Source organism: Emys orbicularis, chromosome 4 (genome assembly GCF_028017835.1).
Source record: "Emys orbicularis isolate rEmyOrb1 chromosome 4, rEmyOrb1.hap1, whole genome shotgun sequence".
Lineage (NCBI taxonomy): Eukaryota > Metazoa > Chordata > Testudines > Emydidae > Emys > Emys orbicularis.
The window spans coordinates 75,424,333-75,440,154 of record NC_088686.1 but is presented as its reverse complement, the minus strand read 5'-3'; the positions used below and the strand labels follow the sequence as shown (position 1 = coordinate 75,440,154).

The following is a 15,822-nucleotide window of genomic DNA, read 5'->3' as shown; positions in this document are numbered from 1 at the left end:
CTGGTCAGACAGCATAGAAGGCATGAGGTAGGGTATCATCTGGTTGTCATGAACAGGGTCATAAAACTAACTGTCTGAAACTGACCTTGAATCAGAGCAACCAGCAAGACAAAGATGTCCAATGACTGAAGATCAAACAGCAGAAAACCCTGGAGAGACAGACAAGGGGGAGAGGGAGAGCAAGAGATGGGAGTCTATCACAGCTTGGCTGGCTCATCATGGTACTGGTTTGACTTGGGTGGACTATGACTTAGATTAGCACAGAGAGGCAGAAGTTAAGGACTTTCAGCTTGTGTATGCGCCAGGTGACCAATATATGTTACCTTGTTTTGAAAAGGCTGCCTGTTTCACTGTAAATACACAATGAGTGTGTCATGCCCTGAAGGGGTACAGTACAAGCCTGGTGTGTCATGCCCTGAAGGGGTACAGTACAAGCCTGGTGCAGGACTCTGGCTTGGCTGGATTTACTGCAGAGAGCCAGAGAGAGAGAGAGACAGGGATAGCTAGTGCCAAAGGCCTAGTCTCAGAGTCCTGGAGACCATGGGCCTGCCCATGTGGAACTCCGTGGGTCCTTGGGGCCCAGCACACTAAATGGGCCCCTCCCACGAGACTTGTTACAGGCTGGGGCACAGCCCAGACCGTATGACTAACACAAGGCTAACACTTGGAGGATTCCAAGAGACATAAGAAAGTGTTAAAGTGGGAAATACTGAGAGAACATTATAAAGCTGTGGACAAACTGCCCAAAGTTTGTTGTGACATAATGAGGAAGAGGCTGTCAAGTGAAAGTTTGGAGTAACATTGAAGAGCAACAGTTGGCTGCCAAATTTAACTAGAAACTTAGGCCACGTCTATAGTAAGAGTGACAGTGTATTATACTGCCAAAGTGCTCCTAGTGTGGATGCAACTATAATGGCAAAACTGCACTTTACTAGTTTGGCTACATCTACACCAGGGACTTTTACCAGTGCAGCTATGTTGGTCAGGGATCACACCCCTGAGCGACATAACTATGCTAGCAGAAGTCTGCAGTGTAGCCAAAGCCTTAGTTCTGTTACCTAAACCTGGCTCTTAAAATCTTGAAGATGCAAATAGTGAAGACATTTGGTTTTGAGATGTTTAGAAACAGAACTTATTTAGCAAAAGTAATACTGTTTCACCTTGCAAATGACCGGTCCATGACAAGTGCAGATACCAACAAGAGGACTAGTTTGTCCTAAGCCAGAATGGACACATTACTGGAACTGATGTCTGCTGCTGCTATCGCAGTATTTATATGACTCCCCACCACTTCAGTATCAAAACATTACTGTTCCAAAAGAGTAGATACCTACTGTTTCAACGCTGTTGTACTCTTACAAGTTAAAGCAAACTTTTCTAGAAGATCATTTAAAAACATTAAATTCTGAGAAATTGGTCAGATCAAGTCAATTTCCAAGGAGGCTCTCTTTGAAGTATTAAAAAAAATTAAGCCACTAAAATTTCTCCTGCAGTAGAGGGACTGTTTTGCCCACCATAAAGAAAGCTACAATATTAGCTGAATGAACCAGCTGAGATTAGACCTGCCAATTCAGGTTGTTCCCTTCTTCCTGAAGGGATGACTACACACTGCATTGACAGGACTGGATTATCTGTCCACACGTACTTGTTTTATAGCAGTTTCAAGTCATGTTTAATTTCTAGCTCTGAAAATGCCAAGTTTTACTTGAACTAGATTAAAGTTTTATCACATTTACAATATTTGTGAGTTTCATCACCATGGCATCTGAGCCTCAAGTTTCACCTAAGCTAAAATCTGAACACACTAAAATAGCCTGATAGAAAAGTTCTTCAGAAAAACCCAAGAGATCAGAGCAGCAGATACCCAGCTTTTATTTTACAACTCTCAACGGTGCAACAGAAAAATTGAGTGTGTAAGATCTCCCTAATCCAAGAACTATAGTCTGTTCAATCAGACCAGAGTAATAAAGAATACCTAGTTAGAACTCTTTGGGCTTGTGTAGCAGGTTCTATGTTACTAAGTGAGAAACTGGAGTCCCATTACCAGTCCTGACCTCTTGATGCCTGCAAGAGGAGCAATGAGAAATCAGGGGAACTTTAACCATGTCACTCAGTAAAAATTTCTCAAGATGATTAAAGAGAAACACTAGCAGGCTTTAAGTCAGAGGTGAGCAAACTACGGCCCGCGGGACCGTCCTGCCTGGCCCTCGAGCTCCTGGCCCGGGAGGCTAGCCCCCGGCTCCTCCCCTGCTGTCCCCTCTCCCCCGCAGCCTCAGCTAGCTCCTCCTCCGCTGGTGCAATGCTCTGGGCAGCAGGGCTGAGAGCTCCTGGGGCAGCGCAGCTGCAGAGCCCGGCCTGACCTGGTCTCTATGCTGTGTGGTGGCGGCAGCGTGGCCCGGCTCCAGCCAGGCGGTGCGGCTGTAGCGCCGCCAACCACCAGTGCTCCAGGCAGCGCGGTAAGGGGGCAGGGAACAGGGGGGGTTGGATAGTAGGCAGGGGAGTTTGGGGTGGTGGTCAGAGGGCAGGGGTGTGGATAGGGGTCAGGGGAACAGGGGGTTGAATGGGGGCAAGGGTCCCCGGGAGGCAGTCAGGAAGGAGGGGGGGTTGGATGGGGCGGCAGGGGGCAGTGAGAAGAGGTGGTTGGATGGGGCAGGAGTCTGGGGGGGCAGTCAGGAAAGAGGAGGGGTTGGCTGGGGCAGCAGGGGTCCAGGGGCCGTCAGGGAACGGGGGGTGGTTTGGATGGGGCAGGAGTCCTGGGGGGGCAGTCAGGAATGAGAGGGGGGTTGGATGGGCTGGCGGGGGACAGGGGTTCCGGGGGCAGTCAGGGGACAGGGAGAAGGGGTGGTTGGATGGAGCAGGGGTCACAGGGGGGCCGTCAGGAATGAGAGGAGGGGTTGGATGGGGCAGAAGGGGTCCAGGGGCCGTCAGGGGACATGGAGCGGGGGGGGGTGGGGGGTGGATGGGGCACAGGTCCCAGAGCAGCAGTCAGGGAACGAGGGGGGAGGGGGTCAGATAGGAGGTGGGGGCCGGGCAGCCCTCAGGCCAAAAAGTTTGCCCGCCCCTGCTTTAAGTCAATGATTGGATATTCCTCGGCAATGGAAGAGGGCTGGGTACTGTTTTGGGAGGGTAGAGAGAATCTCATTAAGCGATCTGCAGGATGACAACTATCTTGAAGAAATCGTGCCCAAAGATTATGGAAACCCACAGCACAAGTCCTCAATGGAAGGAAGCAAACAGGAAACGCAGATAGGGAGAAATGAACTCCAAACACGATGGCAAAGACAGTTGAATAAGGTTGTTTCTCTCAGCTGAAGAGGCAAGATAGCTATACACTAATGGCATATCTTCACTAGCAATGCAGCAGCGCTTTAACGTGGCTGTGTAGTCGCACCACCAGCGCTGGGAGAGAGCTCTCCTAGTGCTATAAAAAACCCACCTCCACGAGGGGAATAGCTCCCACTGCTGGTGCACGTTACAGCGCTGGGGGGGGGCGCGGCTGGGGGGGGGCTGTTTCACACCCCTGAGCAAGAAAGTTGCAGCGCTGTAACGTGCCAGTGTAGACAAGCCCTAAGATGTCCAGCAAAAAGGTGTTCTTAGTAAGTCTCCCCTCTAGTATTCAATAACTTTCTTCTATATCTGTCTTGCTGAGAACTTACCAAAAAGAGAGAGCAAAATGCAAATTTAATCACATTACTGCTATGTACTGAGGAATGAAAATTGAAAGAAATTCCAGAAAATGTAACTTTTCCTAAATGTGCCCTTTGAATGCAATTTAGATGCACTCTAGAAAGAATATATACAAGTTACTGAGGTGAGCCAAAGCAAACTGACTTTTCATCATGGCTAAGAAAGCAAGAGTGACTTGTGCTGTAAGAATAAAACCTGAAACAAGGCCAACATTACAAGCAAATGGAAAGGGGGGAGGGGAGAGGAGAGGGAAGGAAGGACAAAATGTGATCAACTTCGGAACAAGTAGGCTAAATTCTAATGCTAGATACAAGAGCTCCAAATGCTGGTGGGTCACTACTTACAGACTGCCTTGCCTCCCCTCCCCCACCTGAGTGTTTACAAAGCTACAGGCCATGAGAACCTCTAAAAATGTTAGGCTGAGAGGGACTGAATCCTCCTTCACCAGCACGTCAAACATAGGAATCACCCCTAGCAAGAACCCCTATATGATCACCAGCTGCCTCCCCCTCCCATATGGAGACACCCTCCAACCCCAGTCTAGTTCACACACAGCCACCCTCCCCCCCTCAACAGCTAGAGCTGTCACCCAGCTGGACTTCTTGCTTAACCCCTCTCACCCAGGCTTTCCAGCAAGCTGCCCCTCAAACTCTGCCAGATCCTCAGGCCTAACCTTCCCCCAGCCAATAAACAACTCATTTTCCTGCCAGATTCCCCCTGCCCAAACACACACAAGGCCACAAACGCCCTCCCTCCCAAACTCTCCAGCAGGGCCCCACCTCCTCCAGATGCGGCAGCTCGGAGACATTTTATAAGCAGTCCCCCGGCAGCCAAAACAGAGTGGTTCCACGGATGGAAAGACTCTGGGCCCGGAGATACGGCTCAGTGCAGCCCCTAATGCTCGGCTCGGAGGCCTGATACAGCGGAGCAGGCCGCCCGCCCGGCATTGTTTATCCTCGCAGTCTCCTCCGCCCCCCCTCCCTCCTCCCGGACGCTAGGCCCCGCCATCACTCCGGGACAGGCAATTATCCCCCCAGCTTTCCTGGTCCACGGCAGACCAAGCCAGACACTCACCCGGGTGGCCGCGACCCGGCTCAGCTGCAACAGCGGGCGGGGCGCTTCATCCCCGGCCGGGAAGCAGGCACCTCCTCCTCCAAGGGCGGAGCGCAGAACGCTGCAGCCGACGCCACCAGCCCCCGCCTCCCCTCGCCCCTGGGAGGGAGGCACCCCCTTCCATGTGCCAGACAAAGGCGCTCAGAGTAGTTAGAACCCTACGGGGCCCATTCTATACCCCCTTTTCCCAGTGTCTTCAGAGGTTAGCAGAGTCGCCCACAGCCCCATGGGGTCCAGCTTCTCTACACCTGTCCCCAAACCTCCTCCCCTTTCCAGATCACATGGACCCACAGTTCCAGGGGTACCAGGTCTCCTCCAGCCCTTCATCAAGACCCATTTCTTTCCTGAGGCACCAGCTGAGGTGTCCCCCTTGGAGGGCCTGAATTCCTCTCCTCCGAAGTAGGAGCCAAGCCTTTTTTGCTCTTCAATGAGAGAGGGTGTGCTGCTCCAAGCCACTTGTCTCCTTTGGCAGCAGCTTGGGGCAGGCCAGGCACCCCTCAACACTTTAGGCATTTCTAAACCAGTCACTGCATGTTGTTGGTGCTTATCTACTTCAGTCAGTGAGCCACCAGGTTGGCCCTTGGGATGCACAATTTTCATGGGTAACAATATCACCTAGCTCCTATATAGTATTTTTCCTCAGTAGAGCTCAAAGCACTTCAAAGAGGGAAATATCATCCCCATTTTACAGATATGGAAATGAGAGGCGAAGTGACCTGCCCACAGTCACAACAGACCAGTGGCAAGGCTGGGAATAGAAGCCAGGTCTCCTGGGTCCTAGTCCATTACTTCTGAATTCTGACATCGAATCACAGTATTTTATCTGCAGGACCCTAGCCCTCTGATCTAGATATGTGCTTAGTTTTACAACAGGCTACATAAAAAGGACTATTGAAGTCAGTACAGACTAAAATTTCATACAATTACTTGTTTATACTGTTCTATATACTATACAATGAAATGTAAGTACAATGTTTATATTTCAATTGATTTATTTTATAATTCTATGGTAAAAATGAGAAAGTAAGCATTTTTTCAGTAATAGTGTGCTGTTACACTTATGTCTCATTTTGTAAGCAAGTAATATTTAAGTGTCGTGAAACTTGGGGGTATGCAAGACAAATTATACTACTGAAAGGGGTACAGTAGTTTAGAAGGATTGAGAGCCATTGTTCTAGAACATGCATCTCAAAATGTCAAGCAACAAATTAGAAGTGTTACTGATTGATCTGCCCCGAATTACAGGATAGCTGTAATTGCTAGTGACGATCTGCCTTTTCAGCCTTCTACTCAGGTATCCTGAAGAAATAAGTCTGCTCTGGGCAGTGGAGTATCAAAACTGTGCTCAGGGAACTGGTCTCTGAAGATACCTTTCCACTGTTACAGCTCCCTCATGAGGAATCAACCGCACACAACATTTTCTTCTGTTGAACATTTATCATTCACTGTAACCAAGCTGCAGAAGTAATTGTTTCTATGATACCTTGCTTCAAAGCTCACAATCCCAACTCAAAAGGCAAGAATCTTTTCAACAACTCACTTCAAGAGACTTCTTAGGTTGGATGGACAACCACAGAAACATTGCCTTTTCATATATGGTCCAGACAGAGTTAAATTTAAATGCAAACATACTAGATTTTCCTGCAGCACACATCTGGATTCACCACCATCTCCCCTTGTGAGAAAATATCCTGGGGAGTGCTATTCCTCCTATACTGTACAATGCCTGCAAAGATGATGCAAACCTAATCAGTTTCATTCGACTATGAAAGGAGGACAACCATTCAATCCTTAAGGATGCAACAGGACTTCTAGTAGGAACTCAATTCCCTCCCAACCCTGTATAAAATCCATAAACCAGAATCATATTACATCAGTTGGTTCAATGTTAAAAAAATTAAAATCTAATATTCTATACAGTTAGGAACACAGGAAATTCAGAGCAGAAGCACACTGCAACCATATCTATCCATAATATATAGCTTTATTTTAGACTGTGACCATAACTTTGAGTTCCATAATCATACATGATAGTGCCACTTCTTTATGGCTCTTTAATCATACATCAATGAATCTTACAAACTCTTGTGAGATGGTTAACAGGTAACCAATTATTTATTCTCCACTCTTCATTATAAGACCAAATCCTAAATTACTCAGCACCTCAAAGGATTGAATGCTATTCTTCCACTCAAGTGGCCAACTCCCCCACCTAGGCACAGAACCAGCACGTCTTCCCAAACATATCACATGCCTAGACCTTGAAGCTATAGCACGCGGACAGCAAAAGTTAGCATGGAATAAATCACATTTAAAATATGAGATGTACATATGAAAAAAGTTTAATATGTTTTTCTATGGAGTACATATTTGTTGTTCGAACAAAAAGGAATGATGGGATTCTTGAATCTCTACAGGGAAGAGAAGGTAGTTTGACTACCTTCTCTGGTTTTCCATACTTCAGAAATCCAGCTCAAGTTTAACCTGAATTGTGTGCGCACACATGCCTCTCTCACTCACACACACACGTTGGAACTCCCAGCTATGTTCTAAACTTCCCATCTTGCTGAGAATTCTCACCAATAAACTACTAATTGCAAGTTTAAGGTCCTCTGCTTAGAGCCACATTAGGGCAATGAACTGCTACTTTTGCTGGCATTTTCCTCAATATAACATGTTCTTTGAATGCAACACAAGTGTTTTAATTTCATTGCAACTCCATTTGTTTTTAAAAGAACATTTGCAAATTTTAAAGAGGGGAGCTACCTGTGCTGAAAGGATAAAAACCTCAAACAAGGCCAAATGTGGAAAGAGAAAGGATGTAGGGGGAGGGAGAGAAATAGGAGAATTAGATCACCTTTTGAATTTATAAGACCAGCTGCTGCAGTGTTGGAGCCTATATTCACTACACTGCAAAATGCATATTTAAAAGGACACACTGGCAGGTAAATTTCCATGGCCTGCAAAGACAAGTGTGTTAGTAGAGGTGATACCATGTGACCTCTCTATCATGAAGAAGTTCCCCATAGCAGACAATCCAAAATTCAAAGTTCCATTTTTTTCTGAAAATTAGATAGCTAATAACAAAAATGTTTTGCTCAACATTTGCACTGCTGAAGAATAGAGTAAGCAATTGCAGAAACAAGCCACATTTTAACAAGATAAACAGAGCACCATCTTCAGTCACAGCCCATTTCAAACCCTGTCTGCACCTCTGTATACAAAACAAAAATGAGAATCAAGAAAGGAAAGAATCAGCATAATGAGGCAACCTACACATGGATTAAAATATGCTCCAATCTAGCACTGTAAATACATTCCATGAGAAATATATGGCAGAATGATTTGCTTGCAGGGGTAGCATCCAGTCTTAGTTTATGTTATACGCACACAATCTAATTTACATTCTCTATCCTCTTAGGCTGCATAGTATCAAAGCTGTGCTGCATTTTTGGATTGTCACTGACAGCCAGATTCAGCCAAAGTAAAATTTGCAAAAGGTAAATAGACAGCCTAGCCTGTTAGCTGGTGCTGTGCTAAGGGTCACAAGACATCTTTCTACTTAGCAAGAATACTAAAAGATTTGACAGAAATGAGAATATTATTTTCAGGGGCTATCTTGTGACCCACACCACTGAAAAGTCAGTAAGAAACTCATCTTGATTATCACTTCAAAAGTTTTTTTTCTCTTACTTAATTGGCCTCTCAGAGTTGGTAAGACAACTCCCACCTTTTCATGCTCTCTGTATGTGTATATATATCTCCTTAATATATGTTCCATTCTATGCATCCGAAGAAGTGGGCTGTAGCCCACAAAAGCTTATGCTCAAATAAATTTGTTAGTCTCTAAGGTGCCACAAGTATTCCTGTTCTTTTTGCGGATACAGACTAACACGGCTGCTACTCTGAAACCTGTCATTTTGAAGAAATAACAGGAGTACTTGTGGCACCTTAGAGACTAACAAATTTATTAGAGCATAAGCTTTCGTGGGCTACAACCCACTTCTTCGGAAGCTAGATCACCAGAATCCAAGACACATCTTAAGTATTAAGAGCTGCAAAGAACCAACTGAGTTCCAAGAATTATGAAGTGAGAACTCAGCTCACAAGACATCCGTTTTTTTCAAATCACTTCTGGAGGCAGGAATTGTCAAGTATCATATAAACTGGTTTCCACCTAGAAAGTCTGGCCTGATCTAAATTCCATAGCGAATAGTTAAGTGATCATTTTCCAAATTAGTTGTTAGGAAGGCTGTCTGGTGCTAATAAAGCTCAGCATGCTGGGGTAGCTGATAACCTGCACAGTGACCCAAAAAGTATCTTTAATGCTACCAGGTAACAAGAGCCCGATGCACTACACCTTAGCTCTGACTGCCCAAAGTGCCAACTGAATCCCGCATTGACAACTCACGGAAAGTCCAAGGGCTGCAGTCAACACTTTCAAGCAGGGCATATCTCAGCCACGAGCTGCGCTAACACTGAGGTGCGAGTACAGGGGAGCACGGCGACTTCAGAGCTGGAACCGCTCATCTCTGCAGGCCACACGCTGGGCCCCACCTAGCATTGGTAGGCACCTAATGCGGGTGCCCTACGTTCCCCAGGGGCGCCTGTGCAGACCCGCCCCACGGCCTCTCCGGGCAGGGGTCGCTGCCGGCCAGGGCGCTCTGTTCACGTTCTCGGCCTACGGCAGCTCCGCACCCCCATCGCCGCAGTGTCGGGTGCTGGCAGGGGCAGGGCCCGAGCTCTGGCTCGCGGGAGAGGCCCAAGGGGACGGGTTTGTTCTTCCCGGGCCGGGGGCACCTCACGGGGTGGATGGGCCTAGAGACCCGCGCCGGCCCCGCCCCCCAATAGGACGTTAAACTGTCCGCTCACTTCACTGCCCCCCCGCCGACCCTGTTGGGCGGGAGGGGGGGAAAACACCACCCCCGAGCGGGAGACTCGTGACACGGGCGGGAAGGCCACAGACTAGGCATGTAAATCCGGGGGGGAGAGGGGGCGGCGCTGACAACACTCACCCGAGCCGGTGCGACAAACCCCGGGCCGCTCCTCAGCGGGGTTTGAAATCACTAACGCCCCCCGCACCTCGCAGTGTCCTGAGCACCCATTGGTCGCTGCCGGCCCCGCCCATTCCCTCAACCTGGCACCTCATTGGGTAGTTTGAATCCGGCAGAGACACGTACCGTCCCCGTTCTTTAAAGGGGCAGCTCCAGGCCACGGTGGCTGCGGCGCTGCGTCCAGCATAGGAAACTTCTACGGCCTGTTTTCCGGCCAGTGCCGGTCAAGGCCCCGCCCACCTCACTGTCCGCGGGTGCCGGATTACCGGCGCGGGCTGGGCCCTGCTAGGGAGCCGGAACCGGAGAGAGCAGGGCCGCGAGTGACTCGGGCAATGCAAGGAAGGCGCCGGGGTGGGGAACAAGGGGCCGGGCCGCGCCTCTCGCGGTTGTATTGATAGAGGGAGGAGGGGGCGTGCGCTGCCCGGGGCAGGCAACACGTGACACTAATGAAATGATTCTTTTTATAGGACGCATCATTGACCTGCGGAACTCACTGCCAGGAAAACTCATTAGGAGTTTAGCAGGATTCAAGAAATGGTTGCTAGTTCGATGACCAGTGAACAGCCAAAGTTATATTAGAAATGATAAACCTATACAGGGGACATATAGACTGCCTGCTTTAGGAGGGGAGTGAGGTGCTAATTAAGTGGTAGGTGAAGAAAAGGCTTTTGCTGAAAATCATTCTGTAATTGCCTACTTCATGTTTTCATGTTCTTCCTCTGACTGAGACAAGTTACTGGACTTGATGGACCACTGGTCTGAACTAGTATGGCAATTCCTATCTAAAGTGATATAAAAGTAATATAGCTTCACCTGGGGCTTTTAGTTTCCCAAGCTACTCATTAACCCTCATGGCATGTCCACCATAGACTGCATTATTGCTTAGACAATAAAGATACAAAACCTATAAGGAAAACAGCATCTGATGCATAAGCAAGGAAAATACAGAAAATAACTAATTCCTCTCTTCTTTAAATATGCAAGTTCTGGGAGCCTGGCACTGAAAAGAATCCATGCAAGGTAGATCTGGGATGTAAATGGCACTAAGTATCTTAGTGAAGGGCTAAACATTTAAATTTCTGACCTTGGATAGCAGAGTGATATGTTTACTGATAGCCTGCATATTCCTTACTAGGAAAACAGTTTAAAAACAAACAAATCTATAAAATGAACTAGTCAACAAATGAGGAAGTGTCTGCAGGAGATAGAACTTTCACAGAAGATGGATCAAGACTGGAATTAACTGCTTGAGTATATAAGAATGACTACTAACCTTGCTGCAGGTGGAACTAACTGTAGAAAAGGCTGGTCTTCCAAAGCTGACCACAACAGGGTAATTCAGTTTGGGCCTGGCAATTGGGAGTGCCTGAGTCCTCACCTTTTTATTTTTTAATGTTGCAGTGGCACTTGCCACTGGGTACATGTGCTCCAATTTCTGAAACAAGTTCTCTCTACTGCCAAACCAGAGAGCCAGGCCCAATTCAAACTCACTTCCTAACCTGGCAGAGTTTGGGAATGCACAAAATGCACCTTACTCCTGGGAAGGGTGGGAAGACAGAACCTCCTGTCACAGGTGAAGGAGTTTCTGCAGCATAAGGAGTCCTGAAAGGAGATTCCACTCCTTTTGACAAAAGGAGGGTGGACTTTAACTTAGTTTTCTCAAAACAACCCTCTTCAACATCAGCATCCTTACATTTTGTATATATAAAAATATACAGAACTTTAACCTGTTGGCAGGGTTGAAAAGAAGGGCTTTTCTTTTTGTATTTACTTTTCCGGAGAGGTGCTTAGATATCACTGTATCAACCACACTATAAATTCCTAGACAGAGGAGTCAACAGATCTAGGTGTTTATACTGTACTCCTCAGTGCGGTGTTCAAGCATCTAAGGCCCAATCTCTTGTCTCATGGGGGAGCCTAATATTGTTGTAAACAAGAAGTGGTTTTCTGATGGCTTTCTGAACACTTTCCAATTGCATTGAGGTATTAAATGCAAACATCTAGGTTAATGGAAATGGTTATGGTAGGAGTTTAAATGTTCTTAAGTCAAGAAATGCACTAGTTAATGTTCCCATGGGAACTAATTACCCCACGTTTTTGTGGCCACATTGCATTCTGGCAGCCAGCCTTGGACTGAAACTCCTATTAGTCAGTCTAGGTTCTGCTGTACCTATCAGAGGATATTAGAGCAGCATATACTTGAGTAGTAGTTAGGCCTGTTAAATGAGACCTTAAGATATACTACTATGCAATGTGACAAGTTAGCATTGTGATGAGCCTTCTGTATTGTGACCAACCTGATTGCCTTCTATGATGAGATAACTGGCGCTGTGGATATGGGGAAAGCAGTGGCCCTGATCTATCTTGACTTTAGCAAAGCTTTTGATAGTGTGGGGAAATAGAGCAGGGTGGCCTTCTTTCCGATAACCAAGATCCTGGGCCTGAAGACCCTGAAACATCTCCCCTAGAAAACTGCCATACTGAGGACTTTCGTGGGTAATGGGGTAGGCCTAAAAGCCTGAACCAAACTGCTCAAATCAGTTTGTGAGGCTATGCCCAGTCAAAAGTAGCAACAGAGGAGGGAATGACACCCCCCCAGCAGTACTGGTGAAATATGTTCATGGCTAATGAAATATAATAACCGCTTGTGTGAAGCAATAGGTAACTTTAGCTAAATGCAAACTGACTCATGCAATTTCTCCTTTGCATGATCTATGACCTATTCCGTGATTCCAGCTATCTGCAAACTAGCCCCCCCCTTAAGCCTTTGCTGAAATCCCCCGGAAAATGACATAGTTCAAGTCTTAAGAAATGTACCAAAGCTAGGGCCGAATACCACCCCTGCGGAAACCACCAAGCGCCCTTCTACCCAAACAAACACCCACTCCTCGGAAATTAGGTCAGAGGGTAGGGAGGGGGTGAGAGGACTGACCCCAACCCCAACACCCTAGCTCGTGATCACCCCAAACCCAGCCTGTGATTTGCCCCCGAGCTCGTGTTCACCCCATGCCCAGCTTATAATTGGTCCCCAATTTCTTAACTCATGACGTATTGTTTGTACCCTGCTTGTGGTTTAATGGAATAAAAACAGCTTGTGAGCTGTCGCTAGGTGTGTTGGTCTCCGGACCACACCCCAGTGCGCACTGGTTTGTATGTCAATAAACTGGCCTCAGGCTATGAGTCTTTGAACTAAAATGACTGCGTGGGGGTCTTTGACCACGACAATAGTCTCCCACAGTATTCTTGCCAGAAAGGTAAAAAAAGTATGGATTGGATGAATAGACTAGAAGGTGGATAAAAAGCTGGCTAGATGGTTGGACTCAATGGGTAGTGATCAGCGGCTCGATATCTAGTTGGCAGCCGGTATCAAGCGGAGTGCCCCAGGGGTCGGTTTTGTTCAACATTTTCATTAATGATCTGGATGATGGGATGGATTGCACCCTCGGCAAGTTCACGGCTGACACTAAGCTGGGGGGAGAGATAGATATGCTGGAGGGTAGGGATAGAGTCCAGAGTGACCTAGACAAATTGAAGGATTGGGCCAAAAGTAATCTAATGAGGTTCAACAAGGACAAGTGCAGAGTCCTGCACTTAGGATGGAAGAATCCTATGCACTACTACAGGCTGTGGACTGACTAGATAAGCAGCAGTTCTGCAGAAAAGGACCTGGGGATTACAGTGCATGAGAAGCTGGATATGAGTCAACAGTGTACCCTCGTTGCCAAGAAGGCGAACGTCATATTGGGCTGAATTAGTAGGAGCATTGCCAGCAGATCGAGGGAAGTGATTATTCCCCTCTATTATGCACTGGTGAGGCCACATCTGGAGTATTGTGTCCAGTGTTGAGCCCCCCATTACAGAAAGGATGTGGACAAACTGGAGAGAGTCCAACAGAGGACAACCAAAATGATTAGGGGGCTGGGGCACATGACTTACGAGGAGAGGCTGAGGGAACTGGGTTTATTCACTCTACAGAAGAGAAGAGTGAGGAGGGATTTGATAGCAGCCTTCAACTACCTGAAGGGGGGAGTTCCAAAGAGGATAGAGCAAGGCTGTTCTCAGTGGTGGCAGATGACAGAACAAGGAGCAATGGTCTCAAGTTGCAGTGGGGGAAGTCTAGGTTGGATATTAGGAAAAACTATTTCACTAGGAGGAGGATGAAGCACTGGAATGGGTTACCTAGAGAAGTGGTGGACTCTCCATCCTTAGAAGTTTTTAAGGCCTGGCTTGACAAAGCCCTGGGTGGGATGATTTAGTTGGGGTTGGTGGTCCTGCTTTGAGCAGGGGATTGGATTAGATGAGCTCCTGAGGTCTCTTCCAACCCTAATCTTCTATGACTTCTTACAATTCAAAGCCATAATCTTAAGATTAAATTAATTTACAGTTTTTGCAGGGGGGAGGGATAGCTCAGTGGTTTGAGCATTGGCCTGCTAAACCCAGGGTTGTGAGTTCAATCCTTGAGCAGGCCACTTAGGGATCTGGGGCCAAATCAGTCTCCCACAGTATTCTTGCCAGTGAAGGCAGGGGGCTGGACTCAATGACCTCTCAGGGTCCCTTCCAGCTCAATGAGATAGGTATATCTCTATATATTATATGATTATAACTTCCCTATTTGTTTTGTTCTAAGAAAATAGAAATGTAAAATGAGGAAACAGAACACAATTTGTCCTGTTGATCTAATTGAGTACATGTGAGATGTGATACACACATACACCTCTGGAGTTGCCCCAAGACAAATCCAAACTCTTAAACAGTCCACCTTATGGGAACTTACAGAAAAAATAAAATCTCTGAGGGCAGAGTCCAAGATATTAGGGGATGAAACTTTCTATGAATGTTTTGCAGAGGAACAAGCATGCATACATGGAGAAAATCAATCCTGCTGGGCCAGGCTCCCTTACTATCGCCTGCATGTGTTTTGGAGCATCATGGCAGTCCCAGCTCAGGGCATTCATCACTCCATTGATTTTGTTATGCAGTTGGTGGCTTCTGTACTCCCCCTTTTAGGATCATCTCTGTCCGTACCATATGAATAGTTGACTCCTGTTTAGCTCTACTGCCCTTGAGCCTACCTGCCTTTTGTCAGAGGAGTGGACCTCCTATTAGGCCTTATGCTGAAGTAACTCCTCCACCTGTGACAGAAGGTTCTGTCTTCCCACCGTTCCCAGGAGTTAAGTGCATTCTGTGCCTACTTCCCAAACCCTGCCAGATTAGGAAGTGAGTTTGAATTGGGCCTGGCTCTCGGTCTTGGCAGTGGAGATAACTTGTGTCAGAAATTGGAGCACATGTACCCAAACACAAGTATCACTGCGCCATTAAAAAAATAAAAAGGTAAGGGCTCAGGAGCACCAGCTGCCATGCCCACACTGAATTACCTTGTTGTGGTCTGCTGTGGAAGACCAGCCTTCTCTGCTCTTGTTGCGTGAATACCATATTGGGGCTGGTACAGAGATGGATCTCTGCATAGAGAAGCTTGAGTATCCTCTTCTTTCAGTTTTAAATTATTACTAAAATCAAAAGGTCCAAATCCCACTTCTCTCAGTAAACTGTGTGAGAGTCAATCTTGTCTAGTGGTTAGAGCAGGGAGACATGGCTGGAGCCTTTGATTCTATTTACAACTCTGCCACTACACACCCCCTACCACCAAGAATGATTTTAAAGCATCAAACTGCATTAAGCAAAGACACCAGTGAAGAGAGGACTTCTGCATCAGCCATAGAAAAGGCAACACTATTCCTGTATGGCTTACAACAATTTGGTCAGAATGTTCTTCAGAAAGACTAGGCCACTAGCCCCTGTTGTCATGTCAAACAGAGAGAAAGAAGAATGTGAGCTCACTGCATTTGAGCCACAGCTGTCTCTTTCTTGGCAGTGGGCCTTAGTTCAGGCTTCACTGCTGAAGAATGTGTGTATCAGTCAGTGGGATTATCCACAGAACACTGCTTCCATTTTCATCTTCTCACTCCCT

General features: G+C 47.0%; 1 protein-coding gene across 1 annotated transcript in view; it reads right to left on the bottom strand.

The window, feature by feature from the left end:
• The window catches only part of CKAP5 (cytoskeleton associated protein 5), a 98,581-nt gene extending 93,766 nt beyond the window's left edge, over nucleotides 1–4,815 (bottom strand). The window contains exon 1 of the mRNA XM_065402314.1: nucleotides 4,762–4,815. The gene's annotated coding sequence lies outside the window, so the exon portion shown is untranslated. The remainder of the gene's footprint in view (nucleotides 1–4,761) is intronic.
• Nucleotides 4,816–15,822: the final 11,007 nt, after the last annotated feature.